We start from the raw sequence: 23,762 nt of genomic DNA, 5'->3' as shown, positions 1-23,762 counted from the left end.
GAAACTACTGTGAATTTACACATTTATGACAGTGACAGTGAATTTAGACATTTATGACAGTGACCAGAGACTCAGCAGTGACAAATAAATGGGCCTCATATGGAGGTGTGAAAGTCCAAGACCTGTGCAGCCGAGGGTCCGGCCTCTGCAGCACATCGTGCCAAAGGAAAGTGCCCCGGTCTGAAGTGTTCCCCTAATTGGGATTCAGGGGGAATTCTTACTCTTACACAGCCAACTGTTTGAGAACGTCAAACAGCCCAAATACAAACTCACAGTTTTGTTACAGTCGCCAGCAAACACAGTGATTAAATGAGTTTGAGGGACATTACTGGTGACATCTGATTGAAGGCTTTTATTTTAAAGCAGCAACCTACAGTTAGCCGAGTAAAGAGAGCCTCCCAGGAGATTTGAGCACAGAACAGCTCATTCCTCAATAAAACGGTTATTTATTAATGTAGTTATTATTAGTGTCAACTCTTTATTTATATACACTGTAAATGTATGCATTTTCCATATAGAAAATAACAGCCACTTGAAAATAATTAAATCTCTTGTGTAAAATGTGAATGTTAAATTACTATATAGGGAAAAAGTAATTATTGGCTAGAGGTCAGCAGGGACGTATAATCTGCTCGGAGAATACTTTCAGCATCCAAACAGAGACATAATTATAAAAAGAAATTGATTCCCTGAAAATTAGAAATTTGTCAGAAATGTGTGATTACAACTTGAAGATGTCTTTAAATCAGCCGTAGTAGCTGAGTAGTAAAAACGAAAGCAAAAAAAAGTGACTTAAAATGTGCCAAATATAATGAAACAGCTGCTCATCATTTTTGCATGTTTTCTTTTCAATAAAATAACATATATATATAACATAACATATTTTTATTATTTCATGCTGGACTGCGGAGAATTCTCAGAAAGAGCACAGGTACTGGATATCATTTCCGAGCACCAAAGTTAGCAATAGGGATTTTCTTTTTTCTGTTCTGACCTCTCAATTCCAAAATGCCCTATATGCAGTGACTGCACCCTCTCAGTGTCAAAACAGAAAGACTGTCACACAGGCTGGTTACGCTCCATCTGAATGCAGAGGATTGGGACTGGGGGCAGCCACGGGTCTAATCTCGTTTGGAGGCCATTGAAAGCAGTAGGAGCTACTTTGAGGGCACTGCCATTCAAGCACAGGTTTTTCCGCTGTAGAGAGAATAATCCCCAGCATAGATACAACATTAAAGTAGCCAAGCATAACACACAGAGGCTGAATTTCAAATCCACCCATTTGCATCTTGAAGTGAATGAGTGCCAACAATGGGGCTCCGTGTTCATGCACAGACGCTGTGTTTTAGCGTGTATGTGTGAATGTAGTGTGCATTTGTCGGAACTGTTTTCAAAAGGTATTTCTGCATTGCAGGGAAGAGGCAATTATCTTAAAAGAACAGAATGTTAACCTGTATCAAACTCTGTCCTGGTAGACATACTGATCACGGATGATGTTTCTTAACATAGTGAGTAGATATGCAAAATAGTTTTTCACAATATTTTGTTCTATGAGAACGAACAAACGGCATGTGAATTATCCTTGATAAAAGCTGCTCGCCAAAAAGACTGCAACATTACTGCTACATTATTGACATAGTGTTTGCCTTTGGTTTACTCAGACTGGTATAAACAGCAGATGGAGCTGTAGCAAGTTAGTGAATTCATTTTTTGAGTTAATCTGACAGGGGAGTTCTATCCCTAAAGCTTCCTACCTACCTTTGTGCATGAAGATGTGTAATTACAATTGATTGCTTGAGTCACTGCCCATTAAAACTGTGATGTCCATGCAATGTGTCACTAATTGATATGCTGTATGGTTATGTCTTGATGGTCCATTCAGACTAAGTAAATGCTGAAGACATGCTTCCTCTGGGTGCTGTCTTATTCACAACATGTGATTCTGTTGGTAGATAATTTGAAAAATAAAGAACAAAAACACACAACAATGATTAATCTAGTTAGTTACACCTCGTTTCCCTCTAGACTACCGCACTGAAAGTCTGTTCAGACAACCCCCCTGTATGGCTAATTTTTGTCAGGAGCGGAGATGGGATTTCAGCATATGGTCCTCGGTGTCTTGATTAATTATAGGGAAACAACAAGAAAAAAAATCTTCAAATTGATTTGTGCAAGCAGAATATGACCTACAGCAAATTATAGGAGTGCTTGTACTTGCCTCAAGGTGGAACAAATTTAAAGAGACTTAAACACATCAAGAAAATATGGAAGAATCAGTGTCTTTATGTATGATGACAGTCCGCTCAGATGCTGTTAAAATACTGTCAGTTTCTATTGCTGCAAGATAAGAGGAGCCTCCAGTCTTACTTCTACTCCTTTGGCCGAAACAACAGAGAAAAGCGGTGGGAGGGGAGGGGGGGACACAACTAGAGGCTGTATGGTGGATAGGTTAGGGGCGTGAATTTGGGACAAAGCATGGAGGCAAAGGAAATTAGAAAATTCGTCGGGATGGAACAAGGGATGCGCCCCCTGCTCCCCCTCAAGCCACCCCCCCTTTTTCCTCAAGCAGTGCTCCTGACAGATGGAAGTAAGGGTGGGTGGGTTGACGGGCTGGAGGGATTAAAACTCTGCAGCCCCATTTTGGAGCCTGAAGAGAGTGTCACTCCTGCAAAGGTGGGGTGCAGAGAGGCACTTGTGGCGAGAGTCACGGGGTGTGAAGTGGGTGCACGCGGGCTAATGTCAAAAGAGGCAAGGATGCTTCCCCTTCCTTGGCCCCCCCTCTGCTCCATCCACCTTTATCCACTGAGGAGCTGCTTGGAGAGGGGAGGGGGGGGTGCATCTCAATAACCTTAATAGAGCTTCCTTTAATTAATCAGCTCATCTGTGGAGGCCTGATACCTGCAGCTGAACACCCCCCCCACACACACACACACACCTCCCACTCCCACTCCCACTCCACCCTCCACCCCACTCCCCCTTCCATCCTCACCCCAAACACAACATCCTCACATTGCTGCTGTGACATTGTGGTAATGAGGTAACACAGCTACAATGTCATGGAAATGTTGCGGAGACGTTATCTGTGGGAGCTCATCACACATGCTGATGTTCCTGATCCCCTTCAATGTTTGTGTTGTGTGTGTGTGTGTTCATTTATGCTGCTGTGCCACAGTTCTCCCCCCGCAACACACACACACACACACACACACACACAAAATAACGGATACATATGGCCAAATGGTGGGGAGAAACCACGATGCCTCTATCTACACAGAAGAAGAGAGGGGGGGGGGGGACCCCACCTCAAGTGAACATTTGAAACAGATGGCAATTTCAAAGCAAGCCTCATCAATCTTTGTTGACACTACCCCTTTTTAAAACTACACTTATTTGGGATATTTGCAATTATAATACATACTGTAAGCTCATTTGAATATCAAATTAATTACTGAACACACTGGAGTAAATACCTCTTTTATAACTCCTTGTTAAAAGTGAAAAGTTCTTGACTACGGTTGGATGGCGTGTTAATTTACAGTGATATCTAATCCCAAGTTACTTCACATAAAAGGCATTACTATACATATTTTAATGGGGAGGTGGTTGTTTTCCAAGCAATTTTCTGCTAGAGTACATTTTTAATTTATTCATATTTAATTTATTGGTCTCTGCATACCCGCTCAGTAAAACTAATCAACACCATGTATGGGCCTCTTAAAGCCACATCTCTCCTTGGCAGGCAGACAGGCAGCCTCTGCATTAGGATAAGCTCTCCTCTCTTGTGCACAGAGCTGGGTGAAATGCCCCGCATTCAGTCAAGCAGGAGGATACCACCTCGAAGGAGACTGTTCAGTTCTCACAAACAACCTTTTAATAAGAGGGGAAAAAAGGGTGGAAAATGAAAAATGTGCGCAGCCTTGAGTGATCCAAAACATTTCAATTTCTGTGGATAGTGACCACCGTCACTGCTGTCAGAATAGCATCCGCTGGGGACAATGCACCCCCCCCCCTCGCCTCCCTCTCTCTTTCTGTTACTTCCTGCTCCCAAACTCCTCTGCCCTTGAATTGGTTTTATGGAGCTTTGGCAGTCATTTAGCACAGTATGACTGGAGTTCTTATCACCTGACTCCACTATACACTCCAAATATCTATCGACCCATTGACACACCTTGAGGAGGGATCTACACAACCTTACACATGGAAATGATTTCAATTAATTACCATTCCCCTTTGACAAGGCAGAGAAGAGGGGGGAAACAAAGGAGCCCAGACAACAGGAGCATTTCTCTGGTGTAATGTGCACCATGTGTAATGAGCAGCGGAAAGGTCATTTGACACATTTCTGCCAGAATGAATTCATTTATTTCAAGCACTTAATTTTGTAGTCACCTCATTGGTGCATGGCTTGGCAGTGCACTGAGAGGGTGCATTACCACAAGTGGAGGCTTAGTTTCCTCCCAACAGCTAGTGCTGACCACAGGTCTGTGGGAATGCTTGAAGAGGAGCGAGATAGTGAAATGGAGTGTGGGAGATCCAATCACCCCCTCTATCATAGGAAAATCGCCTCCATCACCTTCAGCGTAATTGGAGCATTCATTACAGTTCAGTAAAAATGCAGGTTGCCATTAGATGGGCAATTTAAAAGTAGGCTTCTGGAGAATGAGAGACTTGAGGGGTCACGATACGGGGTCACAGTCAAGTAAATAATGGGAATTGGTCCCATGAGGCTCGGAGAACCACAAAGCCCATGGTCACGCACCAAAATACAACTCAGCACGGGAGAGTGGCAGGAATTCAATCATCAGACAGAAAATAAAATGCCCCCTGCGCCCTATCAACATCACAATAATTACAAATAGAAGAGTTTCTATGCAGTTTACTGTCTCTTATTAACTTGAATCGATGAATGAGGCTCGTGTGACATCTGAAAACTGTTTACACATTTTATTAACAATACTCACATTTAAGTGTAGAGATTAGACGAATGCAGAGCTTTTAAGATTTTATTTGATAATTTTACACCCACGAGATGCTATGCCTACATGTAATGTACATACATCTACCATGGCAACCTTTAGCGGTGTGGACGTTGCCTTCAGCCGCCACTAGAGGCCTCAGTGTGGCTGAAAGTTCTACCACTTTGTTTATGTGTGTATAAATATACTGCTCTGGTGCTGCTTATGTTTTGTTATGTTTTATTTCTTGAAGAAGGGAAACGTTTCACTGTAAGCAAAACCAGAAACATTTGCTTGATCAAAGGAAGCATATTTAATATGTTTAGGTTTGAAAACGGACTTGTTACTTATGTTCTGAAGGTTATTTTATAAAACTTTACTCTAAACAAAGAAGGCACAACAATAGCTCTCATGCGCAGTCGTGCTTCACCAACTGCAAACATGCCTGAAGTCACCACTGATAACATGATTTTAGATTCTCTTTGAGAGATTTAAACACTCTCACAACAAATCTGAGTATTTATTTCGCTGTGAAGCTTCTACTAATGACCATGTTTTTGCGGGGAGAGAAATACATTAAATATGAATAAACACATCATGATGAAACAATTAGGCAATGGTCCTCTGTGTAGCTGATTTATGTATTTGGAGGCCGAAAAAAAAAACTGTAATAACATAAACAAAGCTGTAGAGTAGTATCCACAAGTTAGCCTCACTTCTCAGCGGAAAAGAATGCAATTAGTAAGTTTTGCAGAGAGAAAACTCCCACAGGCCTTTTGTGGTCAAGACTGAACCTTAACGATTCATAAAATATGACAATAATCAATCAAAAGCGTGCTTACCTATTGGACGGGATGGCCAGTGGTTCATGATGGGATGACACATGGCCTCAGAGTCAGGAGCTCTCACACAGCATATGGGGGTGCTCTTTCCTCCAACCCTTTTACCACTCAAGAGGCAGATTGGACTTCTCACTCTCAGCTACTCCGCATTATTGTCCATTATCACACTGTGGTCCATGTGTAAGGTGACAGTGGTGCTCTGATGGAGAGGCGACAGGGGGACCTAGACTGCAATAACATATTATTAGCTTTTTTCACAGCTCCACCGGGCTGGATTTACACTGGATATCCAGAGACCTCCGAGGGCAGCCCACTGTCACAGCGGTGTCCACCAGCAGAGCAATTGCCAGAGATACAGCAGTGTGTGTGGACTGAATATCCTCGCACCCACGCAAGGCACACATGGGGAATGTGTGCACAGACACACAAACAGAGCGCCTCAGTGTGTCTGTAATCAGTGACAGGCCTTTTCTAATTAGCCTCAGTATGCTGTCATTCTTGTGTGCTATTGTAGTGCAGCATGTTCTCCTTTTGTTCTGTAAACTGTAAACACATCTCCTGCCATCACTCTGCTGTCCGAGGCAATACATGAGCAGATAGATAGATAGATAGATAGATAGATAGATAGATAGATAGATAGATCAGAGTACCACAGTGCATAAAATTCCATATGAGGGAGCATCTGCAGCTCCTGTTAATGCAAGATGCTCTTGTCCTTGGTAATGTTAACAGTCTCCCTTGTGACTGATGCCTCTTGTCCCAGCCCTGTTTATAAAACAGTCAGAACTTCGTTAAGGGACAATAACATCAGCCAAGCTCAATTATGGTGACATTTTGCTGACATGCAGATTGCCTCCCCTCAATCTTTTTTATGTAAAATAGTGATGTGCCAGTCACATATGGATGGATGAACTTTGGGAGAATCAATGGTATTGATGAATCATAGATCATACAAGTCAACAAGACTGACACCGGGAGAGTGAATTCATCGCACGTGGAAAGTCAATATTAAATTGTAATCATAATCAGACAAAGTGAGTTATGTATAATCAATAGCACAATTATGATAGTACGTAGGATTTGTCCTTGCAATACAGACAATAGGTGCATTCAAACAGGCTGCATTGTGTTTATTACAGCATGAGCTTGTGTAGATGTCTCTGCATTGATACTGGCGCCCAATTACTTCAGGCATCTCATTTAATGATATAACTGCACAACAAGCCTAGTAAACATATGAGGAGGCTGCAAGGAAACAAAAAGACATTGCCATGAATTGTTGGAAACTATGGAAGTTACAGATTTTGTTCTGAAGTATGTTAGAGGGAGATTGTCAGGAGGGGAGTACAATAAGGCCGCTAAATCCAGTGAGAGGATGACATTTGATTGTCCTTTAGTGTGCCCTGAAATATTGGAGGGATTGCAAGGTGTTTTAGAGGAGCAACACTCAGCAGCTTCATCTGCTGCCAGTGGTCTAGAAGTGCAGGCAAAAGTAAAATTAGGGTTAGGTACATTTATCTGATTTTTTTAACAAGTTAGTATAGTGGTTAATATCTGGCCCACCAAACACGGGATTACTAGACACTGCTGTTTTACAGAACATGCATTTTCCAATAAGACATGCGCAAAAACAGTATAGACATATTTATGTGGAAAAATCCAAATGAGCTTTACACCAAAAAGACAAGTATACAGTTTGTCCCGATAAAAGATCTTTTTCCTCATCTCCCACACTTTCTCCAAGTAACTGGCTAATTTAATTGTTTCATGCGTGAATAGCCCACTCAGTCAGTCTTCATCCATATTCATAAAATCACAAAAAAACTGTTTCTATCTCACCAAACAAAGTACTGCACTTCCCAATAATACCAACAATAGGAAGCAAAATAGAGTTTATTTTCTGACAGCATATTATTGTTGGCAAAAGTGACCCTACACCGATCAGAACTAGAAGTGTAGCTCAGCAGGGCCAAGAGAAGATTTTTGAGAGTGCAAATAAATGACCAAGCAAATGGTGGCCAGCAGAGCAGAAATAGTCACAGATGATCAAGTGGTGAGGAGCAGAAGATGCATAAGATAGATTTACGTGGAGAACGTCCACCTAGAGTTAGATTTACGATTGGCAGCTTGGTTCAGAAACATTAACATATCATGTCAGCTATGAGGACTTTTTTTTTACAATTGGTGGCACAATCAGGTGCGGAAGAGCAAAAACAAACATCGATTAAAGTTGCCTATTCAGACAGAGAAATCTGTGTTTCATATTTGCTCTGTATGTCATATTAAGTGAGTCATGAAGGAACTATTGTTGAGCAGACACCGGGAAGGGGAGCTAAGGGAAGCCAGAGATCGGAAAATGTGAGCTGACATACTGTATGGCAGCAAATCAAGAGAATATATCTTGGGGGTGGACAGGTATCTACACACGTGCCTCCATGCCTAATAACATTCGTACATATGTATGACCTCATGGAGATGTGGTAGAGTGAATATCTACACATTTTTCCATAGCCTGTGTATAAACTGGAATGTGCCACATATGATCTTTTCTCATATCCTCGTTGTATGTATGTACGTACGTATGTTGACATTTTAGGACTGTGTTTGGTTTCAGTGAAAACTCCACAGGGTATCTTTGAAGAATCACATTACTACTTACTGTTGCACAGCCACTGTGCAGTTTAATATAACATCACAGAATGTAAGGTAATGTAATCTGATCTGTGACCAGTGTTGGAGTCCATCATTCAAGTTTTTCTGTGGGGAGTTCAGTCTTGGGAAGACATGTTGGAAGCAGGGTGTGGTGGAAGAGGGATGTACCACAGCACATAATCTAGTCACTGAGCTAATCAGTGGACACACTACAGGGGTTGGTTAGTTACCGCCTTCAACCTCCATCAAGATTTAAAGGAACAGAGGATGGTAACAAAACAAAAACCACTAGTGGCTCTAGCTGACACAAGGAAGGCCAGGTATAATATGACAGTGTTTACATACTCTGATAGCATGAGTAGATACTTCCACTCCATCCTCACCAGCTGATTGGCTCATGAGCAGCAGAGCAGGCTCTTTTAAACTTGAGGGTTAACCATCTCAGTGTTTGTCTCTTGTTCCTTAACTGATGTTTGAACTGCTGAAGAGGCCATTCCCCTTTGCTCCTCAAAGTTAGTTCAAGAGCAACGACCTCTAGCCAGCAAAACTCTGGGCCAGATGGCATATATTTTTTTCTTAGGAAGGTATTAAGCAGCAAACAACCCTCTTTCCACTTCCATTGTTTGTCTGTTCTCTTGCAGCACATAGCATGGAGTCGATGGTTGGCATTTTCAGCCTACTTATGTTTCATATTCAGTCTTTACGCTAAATTTCAATGTTTAATCAACTCGAGGGTCTGAATTTAAGTTGTATGTTCACAGTGAATCATTGGAATTTGGGTGACCCATTTGTTTTGATCTGATGATTCATTCACACCCAAAACTGTCTTTTATAATAGCAGCTTCCTGTATATAGCACACAGAGCTCTGCTACCTGACCCAAACTACAACAGGACTGACAAATCTTCTTTCTCTCTTATTCTCTGTGACTCTTCCAACTGCCTGCACGCAAATGTGTCACGTGATGCAATTCAATACACAAATGCCCAGCGGGAAGAGGGAAAGAGTGTGGCCATTAGCCTGTGTAAGCTTGGCGAGTTAACAGTCACTGGCCCGTTCTACACAGCCTGTTCAAGGTACCATATGTATAACAATCATTATCCCGACATGAACAGGATAGCAAAGCACGGTTCCTACATCTGTGTTCACATCTGCTCTCACGTGACAGCTTTCCAGCCAATCGCGCTTGGTTTAGGCCATGTTGATGTTGTCCATGTTCAGAACGTGACTCTTGTGCCTCCAGCACAGCTGTCATTCTCTTCCTGGGTGCCGCTCGACGCTCATTTGGTACTGCAGTGCGAGCAGGTATTTCAATTGAATATGAAGAGTCAACAACTCGTTAACAAGGTACATCAAATTTTTGTTTTGCATTGTTTTGGATACAACAGTAAGCGCATTTATTTATTTAATTAGCTTAACTTAGAATATGAACAGGCTTACAGCCTTGTGATTTTATTTTGTAATAGTAAGCTATTACAAAAGTTGCCAGACTGATAGACTTATGGACTCACACCTTCTTGCACGCATCCTAGCTATGGCGGATGTGCGTAGATTAGTAGGCAAAAAGTTGCTGAAATATGTTTTTTGTAAAATTATCTACACCTATTTGCTCCTGTGGTTATGACACGGGTTTAACAATTTTCCTCAAAATACGATAATTTTTAGCCCTTGGTACGATAGATTATCGTTTGTCATCTGGCAACACTGTCAAGGTGAGAATGCTGTGTCATTATCCCACCTCGCCATCTGTATCAAACGTACCGACGTGGATTGGAGGGACATTGTTGTTCTGCCAGCAGCTGAGTTAGCAACAGCTGAGTCGACGTCTGTGTAAAGAGGGAGAAACTGGCAGGACGGGACAGGAGTGTGTTTTTGTTGTTTAGACCTGGTTTATAACTGTTGCCAGATGCTGTTGTGTTCTTTACGGCACTTCTGCGGTATCTGAGTAAAAACTGCTAGTAATGGATGAAATAAAGCAAAAATACCTCATAGCTTCAGATCAATTTGTCAGCACCAGTAAAGTTAAGTCAGGTTGGGTCTTGCAGGTATTAGCAGGGTTTTAAACTTTATTTGATTATATTTAACAACTTGTTAGAGATTTAAGACCACATTCATCCGTCAAGTCAAACATGACAACATTAACATCAATTTGGGCTGCTCTCTCTCTCTCTCTGTCTCTCTCTCATACACACACACACAAATATGAATAAACACATGAGGATTTATTCAACTCAAAGAGATATTAATATATTTTCAAGAGTGAATATAATCACCAAAACAAGCTCTGTCTCTCTCTCTCTCTCTCTCTGTGACTACAGCAATAAAAAGCATTACATATGACTCACATGATGTGAGGCTCCTTTTTCTAATAAATTCCCCAGAGAGTGAGACATCCTCTGTCATCTTCATTAGAAGATGACAGCTTTTCTCCATCAAAAAGCTCATATTAGGGATGTCTGAGCGCTTTGAATCAGACGCTGTAATTGCTGACCAATGAAAATATTCAAGGCTGTGCACAACACAACAGTCTTTGCTAAGGCCTCGCTTTCCATTGTGTAGATTGAATTGAGCTACAAGGTCTAATAACTTCAGAAACCTGACAGGTGCATAGCCTGATACTCATCTTCACCTCTTTTATCAACTTCTGTCTTCATTATTTCCACTTAACTACTGACAGTTTAGAGGCCACAGATTTTTCCTTCTCTTTCGACTGTTCAGGGTGCGACATACTAATAGAAGACAGACAATCCGTGAGCTCTAGCACATAAAATTAATGTAATATCCCTAAAGGTCTGCAAAGTTGAGGACCTGCACCTCAGCTTTTCTGAATTAGACATCCCTTTGCCCTTCACTCTGTTGTCTTTCATTCAGTGGCTTTTGTTGATTACCCATAATGAGGTGACTTACTGTTGACCCCGGGCTAGCCCCCTTCTTTGGTGAGGTGGTACAGATAAAAAAGTCCATCCAGCCATCATAGGGGGTCAGCACAAATCAGATGGAAGGGCTTTCTTGTGTCTGGCAGCCGACACTTTCAAATGTTAATGGATGGGGGCGAACAAAGTTGAAGTGGGTCTGAAAATGCTAATTGTCCCTAATTCATGTAAATAGGTTTCTTAATGGAGGAATTAAGCATTTTAAATATGCAATTGGAGGCAATCAGTCCTTTCATTTGGTGGGGTGGCACAGGTGTAGTGGATTGAAATTCATCTTTCACACAGGGTGGCTCATTTGTCATTTGGCTGTGTTCAGGCATGGATGACGGGGACTGGAAGAGAGGTCCTTCTGCACTGTTATGTGCAGATATCAGTGAGTGAAACACATTGCAAAACCTTTAATTGTATTCGTGTTGTTGACCGTATCAAGACTGAGGGAAAAGCAATTAACACAGACGCCGATCAATACTGGTAAAAACAGCCAGTGCAAAAATATAATTCATTCTCACCACTTAAACCAGGTGTGTACTTAGATATTTCTACCTTTATATATCTATAGAGAATTATTTGTATTTTTATCTATACTGTATATAAAAACACATAGTGTGTATATAAGAATACCACAATACACGTTACAATGTCACATTTGGATAACAAAAAAATGAGTGTAGCACACAACAAAGGAAGGAGGCCTACCTACCTACACATCACAGGCGGAGGAGCAGCAGAGTAGACAGCTCTGACTTATTATTCTGATCATCTCAAACAGACAATAAACCAGGAGGTCATGTTTCAGCATGTAATAACATGGTGTAGCAGCAGGACCAGAGACAGGGGGGAAACACCACGTATGGGCTATGAATCAAATGGGCAATGCATTGTCTCAGAAAATGACTTATTAGTCAATATAAAGGGGGATACTGTGGCTTTGAGGTGTAAATAGCCGTGGCTCTGCAGAAGAAGAGGAGGCACTCCTGGTTAATGAACGAGACAAGAAAAACCTTGTTTAAAAGGACAAATCAGATCACAAGATTTCAACCCCATTAGCTGCTACTCACAGGGAATGATAATAATGATAAAGGATGGTAGGGCCTTTTGATTTCAGAGTAGCAAACTGTGTTGTCTTGAGAAAAAATCTTTTCCTGGAGGAGAATCAAAGAGCAGTTCATTTTCACACTGACCTTCAGGGCTCAAGGCGGCCAGACAAGGGCACAAACAGATTGAGAATTAATTGGTGCAATTAACATTTTGTGATTATAAGGACTTCAGATCAATACCCTATGCAAATAGCAGTATTGATGTGCAGCAGAAACCTTGTTAATTGTGTTTGGCGAACAAACAGGCCCCTGTGTTACTATTCCATAATGGAACAGGAGGCATGGACAGGTTCAAACTGCTGACCACTTTAGATGCATGAAGACATGCGGCAGTTTCTCTCTCCTCCATCCTAGTCCACCCTTCGCCCTCCACTCTGCTCAAGACTTTTAAGAAAAGTTTGATGATCTCGCTTGCTTTTAAGTTGGCCTTTAAGTGGCTCTCTGAAGAGGCTCTTAAAGGCTGGATGAAGATTCTTCAGTGTTTCTGTGATCACCACGCTCATGTCAGGCTGCAGCAGATTACACAAATGGCCTTCTGCCTCCTTTCTTTTACTGTTTTTAACAGTGGGAATGGGCATGTGAGGAAGAATTGAAACACTCTGCGCCGACAGCCATTGAAATGAATTAGTTTCAGCTTTATTGCTGCGGACTGGATTTTCCACTCTCGTTATTAAACTGCATTAAAAATGCACTTTCATTTGAGATAAGTACCAGTAATCCTGTTTGCAGACCACAGCAGATGAAGTTAAATATAATTTAAGCAGAAACGGAAACGGGTGGAACAATGTAATCACTGAAAGTGAGATTGAAGTGATGCTATTCTTATCATTGTTATTATTTTCATTACTGTTGGTGTGGAAAGACACTGTTGGTGTGGAAAGTAGAAGGTGAGAAAAGATGGAAAAAAATACCCCATCCCATAACTATCACAGGCAATATATCCCTGCCTGTCTCACTTTTTTCTGTGACAATTGGCTTGCAGATTGTTGCAGGGCTTACATCCTGTGGCCTTGAAGAAACACACTGAGCTGGCAGTGTACACAAAGCATGAAGCTACTGTTAATTAGCTGAGTTTACAGGCTGAAGTAACAGTTAGCAGGGTCTTTTATGTGCTGCACTGCCTGCTGTGGCTGTGGTGTTGGTGAAATAATGCGCTTGATGTAGACTCACCTGTCTTTAGCAGTGTTGTGTCACATTTGCTAGGGTGTAGCACAAAAGATACAACAGACCAGAGCAGTGATAGAAAAATGTTTTTTTTTTACCCTGCATTTATTTGATAAATGGATTTTACCAAATCGAAATCATTGATATTAGAATAACTCTATACCCAATTTCAACATAATTTAAAATGAGGTTCTCAAGAGTAAGATTACAGGTTATATAATAAAAATATAACAATTGCCATCGTATTAGCCATTTGTTAGCGTGCTAATTACAGTTAATTCTTTTCAATTTTGGGCTGTGCTCCTTTAGGCATTAGCCTTAATCTCCCTGGTGATGAAGTTGGTGTATTAAACAGAAAGCACTAGAGGGAGGGGAGAGTGGACATGGAATTAAACCATCATACTTACAACAACGTTTAACAAACACCACCACTTACCGGGCCATTCGATAATGACTGGAATCTAAATACCTGCCCGTAAAATGTGTTTGTGAAGTGAAACCGCATGATATTTAGTTTAATACAACAAATACAGCACATAAGTGATGGTTTCCAGTCCTAATGAGATGTTGGATTAAAAAATATAATAAACAATAAATAAATAAAAAATGATATTGCTACATAAAATATCTGCGTGTTAAATTTGACGTTGTGCTGTATGTTTGAAAATTAAAGTTGAATTCTAAAAGATCCAGGGATATCCAAAAGACACATTGTATTGGAAATCATACTGTAATTAATATGGATATTGGACTCATTTCTATGGGGACATATAGTGACCTTTTGACCATGCGGTTTTACAGAATCCATTCATAGGTTGAAGCAGTCGCTGCATGATGAACTTCCTCTTTCACTGGATCAATTAATGTCGACGGTCAAGAATGTAAAAATCAAGATTCAATAGAACTGCAAATACATGACGATGAAGATCAATCCGCAAGAAGACATCAGTGTAAGAGGACTTACGTGCTTCTGGAAGCTGAAGCTGCTTTCACGGTAAACATTGCTGGGAGGATGAAGATGATTGTGGTGATGATGACATTGATTCCATCTATTATTGCAGCGGTTATAAAATTGATTGTGTCTCTGCTGTAGAAGAGAGGACACAAGTTATTCTACCCAAGTAATCAACATATAAAAGATACATAATAATGACATGTGAGCCATTTCCCAAAAACTGTTATAGAGACAAAAATAATGCAGATAGTAAATCATAAAACCAGCAGTCGAAATGCCCATCTACGGTCAGGCTTGTTGGGAGCAGGTGAAAAATACACAATAGTATTGCATTTTTAGACGTGGTTCAAAAAGACCTTGTCAAGATTGATGTCTCTCCTGTAGCTATAGTTAATAGTAAGAGAACACTCCTGAAATTAGAATCCACTTCTGTCTAAACGCACCACCTGTGAATCGAGGACACCTGAGAAAAAAAAAATGGAAGGGTACATGTCATTTCTATAGGTTTCCAAGACACAGGGAAAGGAGAAGAGCCAATCTGTGAGATGTAATGGATATGTCAAGAATTGCTAAATCATAGGTGTCCCAGGCAGAAAGACAACTAACCCAAACATAATGTCATTCTGGAGGCAGAAAAGAGGCAAATGGAAAGAAAGAGGAGAGGAGGAATCAACATGGGTGGATGAAGTATTGTATTTAAATTTGGAGATGCAAAAATGAGAAAAATATTAAGTGTTTATTTCCTTGCGTACTGTTCTTTATTATTACCTATTTGGCATCTCTATGCGGGTGCATTATGGAAATGAAGTAATGCTACTTTGCTTAACAATAACACACTGACTTTGAATCCTCTTACTTAAGGTTTGATTGCTTCTTGACGGTGGTTTTAAATGAATTGTGTTGAGGAGTGATAAAGAGCTTATTGCCAGGAATAAAAGCCCAGAGCAATGAAGAAAAGCTACACATGGAGTGGCTAGGCGATACAGGCTATTACGGTGAGGGAATGGTGTCCTTGACTGCCAGGACGGCTTAGAATTTTATTTCATCTTGTTTTGCTGGCTGCTGACAATGATGCGTGACTCTGGCACCGGAGGAAGAGGGCAAGCATGAGAGCCATTTTAGATCTCATTTACATATAGTGTGTCTATAACAGCATGAAAATAACCACGTTTGTATGGACGTGCATGTGCATATGAACATGTAATGCGCACATTCTGGGCAGCATGAACATAGCACGTGTACATGCAGGTGTATTTGTGCCTTCAAGCATCTTAAAGGTTTGTGTTTGAATTCTATACACAGGGCTATTTTAGAGGAAGTTATGCTCATCATTCTCCTTGTGTTGTGTGTGTTTGTGAGTACGTACTTGCCCTGACCTCCAGCACTCACATGCACTGAAGCCCCCAAACCTCATGTAAATTCGGACAATGGAGGACTCTGGGATTTTGGGAATTGTTGTTTATCAGCTCAGTGAAAAGAACGGTTGAGCTGTAATGGCCCTCCAGTGGGTTCAGTATGCAAACTTCTCTGTGCTGCAGCAGTTTGAGGCCTCCCTCCGAGCTGCACATCTCTGTTATTTTGGTTGGCTGCTTGATTTGGGTGGACCTGGTTCATTTGGAGGTTATCACGGCTTTTGTCAAGGTGAGTCGGTGCTTCGGTTGCATACACTCGCTCAAATGAGGCAGCAAGATCTCAAGAAAACTTCATCTTTACTGATTTGTCACTGACAATACGCTCGCCTCAGAGTTCCATAATCAACCTCCAAGGTTCTAATTAATTTGAAAGATGTTATAAAATGTGTGATTTTCAATAAATTTGTTATGATCAAATTAAATGCTTGTTACAATGTGTGTAATTAGCTGTTTATATATATATTGCGTATATATGCAGTTTACAAAGATAATGGTGGCAGATTCGCCTCTCAAAATTCATCGCAATGTTTGAAACAAAGTGACTATCAAATGACACCTGCAACTAAAATATTATATGTTTTGCTAACTAGCTAATTAATCTAACGTTAACTTGTCTCAGAGGCAGACTTTTTAACGTTTTCAGCTAATTTGTTTTGAAACAATCTTTCAAAAGTGTCTTAAAATTGCACTTAGAGTAATGGCTACCTATGTGATACTGTGCTAAAGCTCCATGTCCCAGGCAAAAAGTCAGCCTCCATTTGGTGATCCATGTAGAGGATGTTGGTCAGGTTAAGGCGAAATTAAGGAATAGCATTGTTCTTTTATTGCAGGGTAGAGCTAGTTAGCTCTCTAAGTATTGTAAGAAAAAATGTCAATTCAAAGTATTATTTTGTTTTAATATAACCCTGTTTGTACACTACGTTTTCACTTTTAACATTCCTTAAAGACAGAGCAGGCCAAAGCTGTTGACTAGAGGGCTGCATTGGGTTCGGGGCAAATTGTGTCCCAAGGGACCTGATCTTACGGGTATGGGCGATTAGAACTTCGTGCAGGTGGGCAGGTGTGGAATAGACACGTGTGTGTGGGCAGTAATGGTCGGAAATCCAGCCGGAGTGGGTTTAATAAAACAGTCCTGAGCACGGCTAGCTAACTAGACACAGCGCCAAAAAAGTTGGACTTCCTGGGCGTAAAAGTACCCGTATCTTCTGCGTTGTCCGGCCCGTAGAGCATGCATACTAACATCTCAGGCTGAACTAATTTGAATTAGGACTTTTTTGGTCTAATGTCATCACATGATGGACACCATTGTTGTAAGTACACAGTTTGGCCACTTCCTGGGGGCTTCTTAAACCTTTGATAGCATTCAGGCTGCCACAAAGTGTGCAAATGCAACGCTGTGTGCTTGGTGTAAGGAGCGCTTTTGAAATATATAACCTGTAATCTCACAAACCAATATAGTTAGTTAATTATTGCTCCTTCAACTTGAAAGTACTGTAATTTGTAGTAAGTTAGTTAGCCAGACATGCTAACACTTGAGGCTCAAATTACAGCAGACAAATTCATAGTCGAAACCATTCTTATGGTTTTTTTGGTTTTGAAAAGGTTAAAAAAAACAAACACCCTCCGCCCTCCCAAGTCTTCAAATGCAGAGCATCACACACAGCTTCAAAACCTTGACAGGCGTGCCGTGCCTACTTTTGGTTGCTAAACTACAATCTGACAGTTGGGGGAGGGGGTTGGTGAATTAACCAACATTAATATAGCAGACATTTTGTCCATAGCGACTTACATTAGTAGCATTAACCTTCACTGATCCAGGTGCTTCAAAAAAGATCTTGAAAATAAGATACTAAAAAAGTCCTTCAATCAAATTATTGATTAATGGGTTCAACTGAACCTGAAAAAAACCAAACCCACAGTGAAAAACACTATGTAACCAACCAGACATGAAGTGATGAAGAAAATCTTACAGAAGAACATAGTTTCTAAGCAACAAACTCAAAGCGCTGACTTCTTGACTTTGTGAGTCAGGCATGCCAAAAGCAGTTACACTTTAAGTAAAGTATATGTCCAGTAATTATCTCATATGATGCTGCGTGTTTTCAGGCACACAGAAAATAATGATCGTGTGCCACAAAGTGCTTGAAAAATTGCAGGGGTGAAACCTCTTCCTCTGATAGGTTTAGGCATTTCAGACATCCTTTTCCAAAGAGATTTGGTCAGAGCTTTTCCTCCACTTAAACACAGAAACACTGAGGATCAATTTGTGGGATTAGTGGACACTGCTGAGATAAAGTTGGTGCTGAAGAGGCCCACATGACTATCGTCCCCCCAGTGTCCTGCTAAAGTCCTCTTAGCTCCATTCCTGGCCACAGACTAAGCCCATCCAAACCCCAAATGCAATCACAACCCCCGCTCAAAACGGCCCCTCAGAATCATCATCTCCAACAACACCAGCCTAAATTGCAGCTCTGTCCCCGATCTCCAGCCCTCCCTGCCTCGTCTCCTCCCAGAACTTTATTTAATGAGTGAAGTTTTGTGGTGGGTGTTCGGGGGTCTCACGCCAGGCCTGGAGCAGCAGAGGAGGAGCTTTCATAAACCATGGGCGAACAAATGGGATTTAACACACAAGAGGCTCTGATGGCCTATTAATTCTGCTTTGGCCGGCATCCAGAATGAGCCCAGCCTCTCTCCTAATTGGAGAGAGGCTAATTTCTATCAGAGGTATCAGGAGACTTTTTTTTCTCAGTGCAGGATGCATCCACATAACTTTAATGGATTCATTCAAGGGCTACGGCACGCAGACATTGATTAGATTGCCTCTGAGGCCCTGCTGCTGGTCGCTTGACATAGGCAGCAAATGAAATGTGACCTCTGGTAAAAGGCCTGAACCAGCCAGCCCCAGTCTAATCCATTAGCTCAAAACCTTTCCCAATCCCATTTAATTAATCAAGTGATTTGAAAACGGGTGAACATTTACCAATCCCTGGAACTGGAAAATAGTGGCCATGTGATGTAACTGAAACAACAAGAGCAACAAAAACAGCAACAGCCGCAGTCATAAAAGAAATAAAGAAAGCGATTGAAAGCGAGAACACGAGAGTTGAGCTGCAGAGTAATTGTTTGCAATTAGATGGAATATTATTCCATCCCTGAGACAAGATGATCCAACCACAAAACACACACAGATGTGAGGTAATGAGTTGGGTTAAGGAAAATTGCCTTTCTTTGGCTGGATTGGTTAAATATTTGTCAGCAAGAGAAAAAGTCAAATTATTCAAATCCATCAAAGCCAAACAGTGACAGCAGGGGAGGGGGGAGTTAATCAGTCAAATGTAAAACAGAAGACAAGAAAATATTTTCCATTTTCGTCTGTAGAGAGAATTTACCAGTGTGTTCATCTTGGCCGTACAGCTGTGATCTGCACTCATCAGCACCACCTCAAATCTGCTTTCTTAAATTCACATTCTGTACAGTCATTCCCTTTTAACAAGGATCCATTTCTATGAGCAAGCTCTTTATTCAGACAACTGAAGAAGGAGCTGTAGCGCAGGGTTTCTCTGAAGCAAAACCTCAATGTTGAAAGAAAGACGAGCACCAGATCTCTGTCAGTGCATATGTTACATTACTTTTTTCTAATTGAATTCATTTATTTATTTTCAATTAATAATTTATGATGCAACACACAGTGGTATGCAAATGAACAATTTAAATTTAATGAGTTTTTAATGACCAAACAAATAATTAGTCGAGCCCGGTGTGGTGTGCATGTAATTTGAGAAAGAATGAATTTGAGAGCTTTGTTCAATGTCTGACGACAGACAGGCTAATTTACTCACAGAGCCACTTATGCAGCAAAAAGAACTGTGCGGTACATACAGAAGCATTGAAAAGTCATTACCTCAAGGTCATTAAGAAGTCTCCAAAAGGCCAGTTGTGGACATGTAATGCTAAAGAAATAATGTGAGCCATTATACTCCACACAATCATAGCAAATAGCAAACTAGACGCACATGCTCTGAAAATAACTCACAGGCTGACAAAGGAAAAATCCACTATGGATATCCTAAATATTCTAACTATTCCCATTGGTGTGGGAGAAAAAGGCAGAGGGCTACATGCCACTGGAGCCAAATGGCATTTGATAATGGCTTTTTTCAGCAAACCCAAAAGACATTGTTAAGATTTACATTTTCAAATATATGCTGACCTTTTTTCCCTCCTCTCTTCTATTCGCTTGTCATCAGCACTGTAATTGAATCAATATATTTCCTGATCAGTCCAGAGATTGAATAAGGTCACAGGAAGCCATGTGTGGACATTAAAAATCATTATTCTACTCAAATTGAGCAGAGATGGCATAGACCATTCAGGGTTCAAAATGAAATTATATTAGAGTCTATTACACTTTTACAATTATAGAGACGTTCCAATATTACAACGGGAAATGAAGTCATAATAAAAAGCCCAGGGGTGTATTACAAAGAAATGACCCAACTATTTTTTTTTCACTTTCACACTGTAAGTGAATTGATGAAGAGAACTTGGTGACATTACATTCACTGATAAGTGACCTTATTCATGAAAAATAGAGGAGCCTGACTCAGTTGCTCCATTTTCTTACTTCAAGTTTGCTGCAGTGCTGTTTTCCACCTGCGAGACCTCCACTCAGTAACAGTGTGCACATTTACATTTCCTCACAGACACATTCCAGGACAAGTGGTACTAATGTAGCTGTTAAAGCAGTTACTGCTTTAATTACCTTTTTAAGAATACATTTATTTTAATTATTCATTTATTTTCTGGGATATGGGACTTTGCTTAATGCACATGTCTGAGCGGCAAAAACTGCTAATTAAATAGTCCAATAGAGTTGTGCAATTGGAAGACAAAGTTTCAATCCTGTTAATCCAATACACCATAAAAAAAAGTGGAAAATTAAATTAAACCACACTATTAACTGGGAGTTTTCATTCTAAACTCTTGCAAATAATGTCTAACTATCAAATTAGATAAAACTCCATTTTTAATTGGCTCACTCATTGAAATGAATAATACTTATCAGCAATCAACTTATCAACGTGGCATGAAATAAGAATGAGGAGGACAAGAAAAAAAAACATTCCTTCTGGCTTCGCAGTCATTCTTACAGTCTAGTTTCCTATGGTTTACATATTTAAAGATCAGACTCAGTGTATCTCAAATTAGACTATTATATGGCTTCACACATATAAAGTGGTGACCTGTGATTTGTCTGCACTGCCACGTTCATCTGGTAATGCGGAGGAAGGGGTTCATTTCTTCAGTTGTTATACTTCTGTTTCACTTAAGGCACAGCCCCTCTGGTCAATTAGGCGTGATGGTCACAATGTCTGCAGAGCTGTAACAGTGTGCTCCTTAAAGCCTGTCAAATGACGGTGAGCGGGGAAACCCGGTCGCCTGGAAACGACGCGGGCTCCCACAGCCATCATCATCATCGCTGGATGTAAATAGCCTTTCATCTCAGGTGGAACAGAGCCATTGAGCGAGCACCTACGTTGCCCTGTTTAAACTCTGCATACGGAGGGATGAATGGTAATGAAAGGACCATTTACACTATCTTTTCCACCTCCACCTCTCCAGATTTTTTGAATATAAAACCTCAGAGTGGAACGTTTATGAAACACATAATGACAGTCTAAATCAGTGGGCGGCTTCAATCTACAAGGATTAGTGGGCCTGATGTAGTTCAACACGTGAAGGCATACTTGTCGCCTTATTACTGTAAGAGCTTCAGAAATCCTCCCTGAAGGAGTGAGTGAGGGAGGGGGAACACTCAACTATGCCACACATCTCTGGCAGCAAATTAGGGACTGTGCTATCTATTCAGTATGGAAAAAAGAAGCTGCAAGATACTTGGCCTGTCACATTTCTCAGGTAGAGGAAAATAACTCTGTGGTGGATTTTTACTTTAATGATATGCCCAGAACATTACTGCCTCAACATAGCCAAGCAACTCTGCAGACAAGGAGTGATATGACTGTGTACACTGGTATGTTCGAAACACCGCTGTTCATTAGAGGTTTCTGGGGTTTTATAAATGTCTCTATTATTTGCTAACACACAGCAGTGATTAAACTAAAGGCACCTCAAGATCAAAGTAATAACTCAGGTCATGCAGAGTGCTGAAGCCCTTTGAAAAACAAACACAAATCATAGAAAATAAAGTTATTACAGAAATGAAAGAGGCCTGTAAAACCGCAAACCGCAAATGTTACATCCAAAAAATTGATGCTTAATGGACAGGTTTCTGAACAGGGATGGATTTCATGCTCACGTGAGGCCCCTAGGCCATGGAGGCCCCACATCCCACCCACCACACCCCCCAAGATAGACATTGGGCCATTCTATGGCAGGGATGGATTGGGCCATTCTATGGCCCAATGGGAGTACACTCACCTTAGCTTTTTAACATTTATGCTTCAAAAACATTATACATGGCTCTCATTCATGAAAATTATCTTTAGAAACAACCATTTTTCATTTTGTAAGTTTTTAGACTTTTGTTAAGGGAACCCATGGTAATGCTAACTTCTGGTCTGGGCTATAAAAAATAAATTTTGAGGACTCTCTATATAGAGTTCCAATTCATTTTCTCCATAGGAAAAACGTTTAAAGCCAGAAATCTATAGTTGGGTGTGGCTTGAAACCCTATTTTACATCAAATCCTACATCAACTTCTAAAAGAAGGAGCAGGAGCCAATCACAGCTGACATTGCACGAGAGGCGGGGTACACCCCAAACTAGTCGCCAGTCAATCAAAGGGCCGATACATGAAGACAGATAACGGAGAAAACGGACGGCATGTTGGAACCTGGAACCTTCATTCTTTGAGGCAACAGTACTAACCACTGTACCATCGTGCTGCCCCCCTCATCGTTATGCTCTATCAAGTGAATATAAAAAAATTTGTCAATAGTTATAATCAAATTACTTGGATTGGATCATTTATAATGACCACTAAACAGTGTGCTAGTCAATACGACAACACTGCAATATACATTCAGCACACTTGTTCATTTGGCCTTGCTAATAAGCTCTCCATGCATTTTTTGTCCACATGGCAACAGCATCCCATTCATGTATACTGTTACCGTTAGCATGGTAAACATGACCCAATTTGAAGGCACCACTGTCACAGCTTATTATTGCATTACCAACCAGTAGCTCAGTTTTACAGAAGCACTGTCCTCTCCAAGAGGCTGCCCAGGTGTTATGCTCAATGTATGCACCGAGGGGCTCGGGGGCCTTAGTGGTCAACTCACACTGTGAGCACCCAGTGGCCTGGGGGGGCATCATGGTCAGCTCACATTGTCAGTGCTGCGGGGTCTTGGGGGACTGTTTTGAAACTGATGAGAAAATAATACCTATTTTAAAGCAAGGCAGCTCACATTGTTATTCTACATTTGAAACAATGTTTTTCCTCTTGTCTAAGGAGGAAAGGTGTATCAAGAGAAGCAAAATGTGACAAAGTGCAATGTCTAAAACACCTCGCAAATAACTTTAATGTGACTTAAATGCCCATTGACACTTGCGTTCCATTTACAGGCAAAAAACACCAAATGTGTGACACAAACATTAGGCCATATTTCCATCATGCTTTCCATAATATTTCCATTTGTTTGAGGTTTGACTGGCATTTTCTTTTGCCAGTATTTTGGAAATGTGTTTAGAATTTGCATTGAATTTGAATAGAAACTGTTTAAACATACTG

Source organism: Pempheris klunzingeri, chromosome 1, assembly GCF_042242105.1.
Source record: "Pempheris klunzingeri isolate RE-2024b chromosome 1, fPemKlu1.hap1, whole genome shotgun sequence".
Classification (NCBI taxonomy): Eukaryota; Metazoa; Chordata; class Actinopteri; order Acropomatiformes; family Pempheridae; genus Pempheris; species Pempheris klunzingeri.
The sequence above is the reverse complement of the archived record's forward strand: the minus strand, read 5'-3'. Positions refer to the sequence as shown.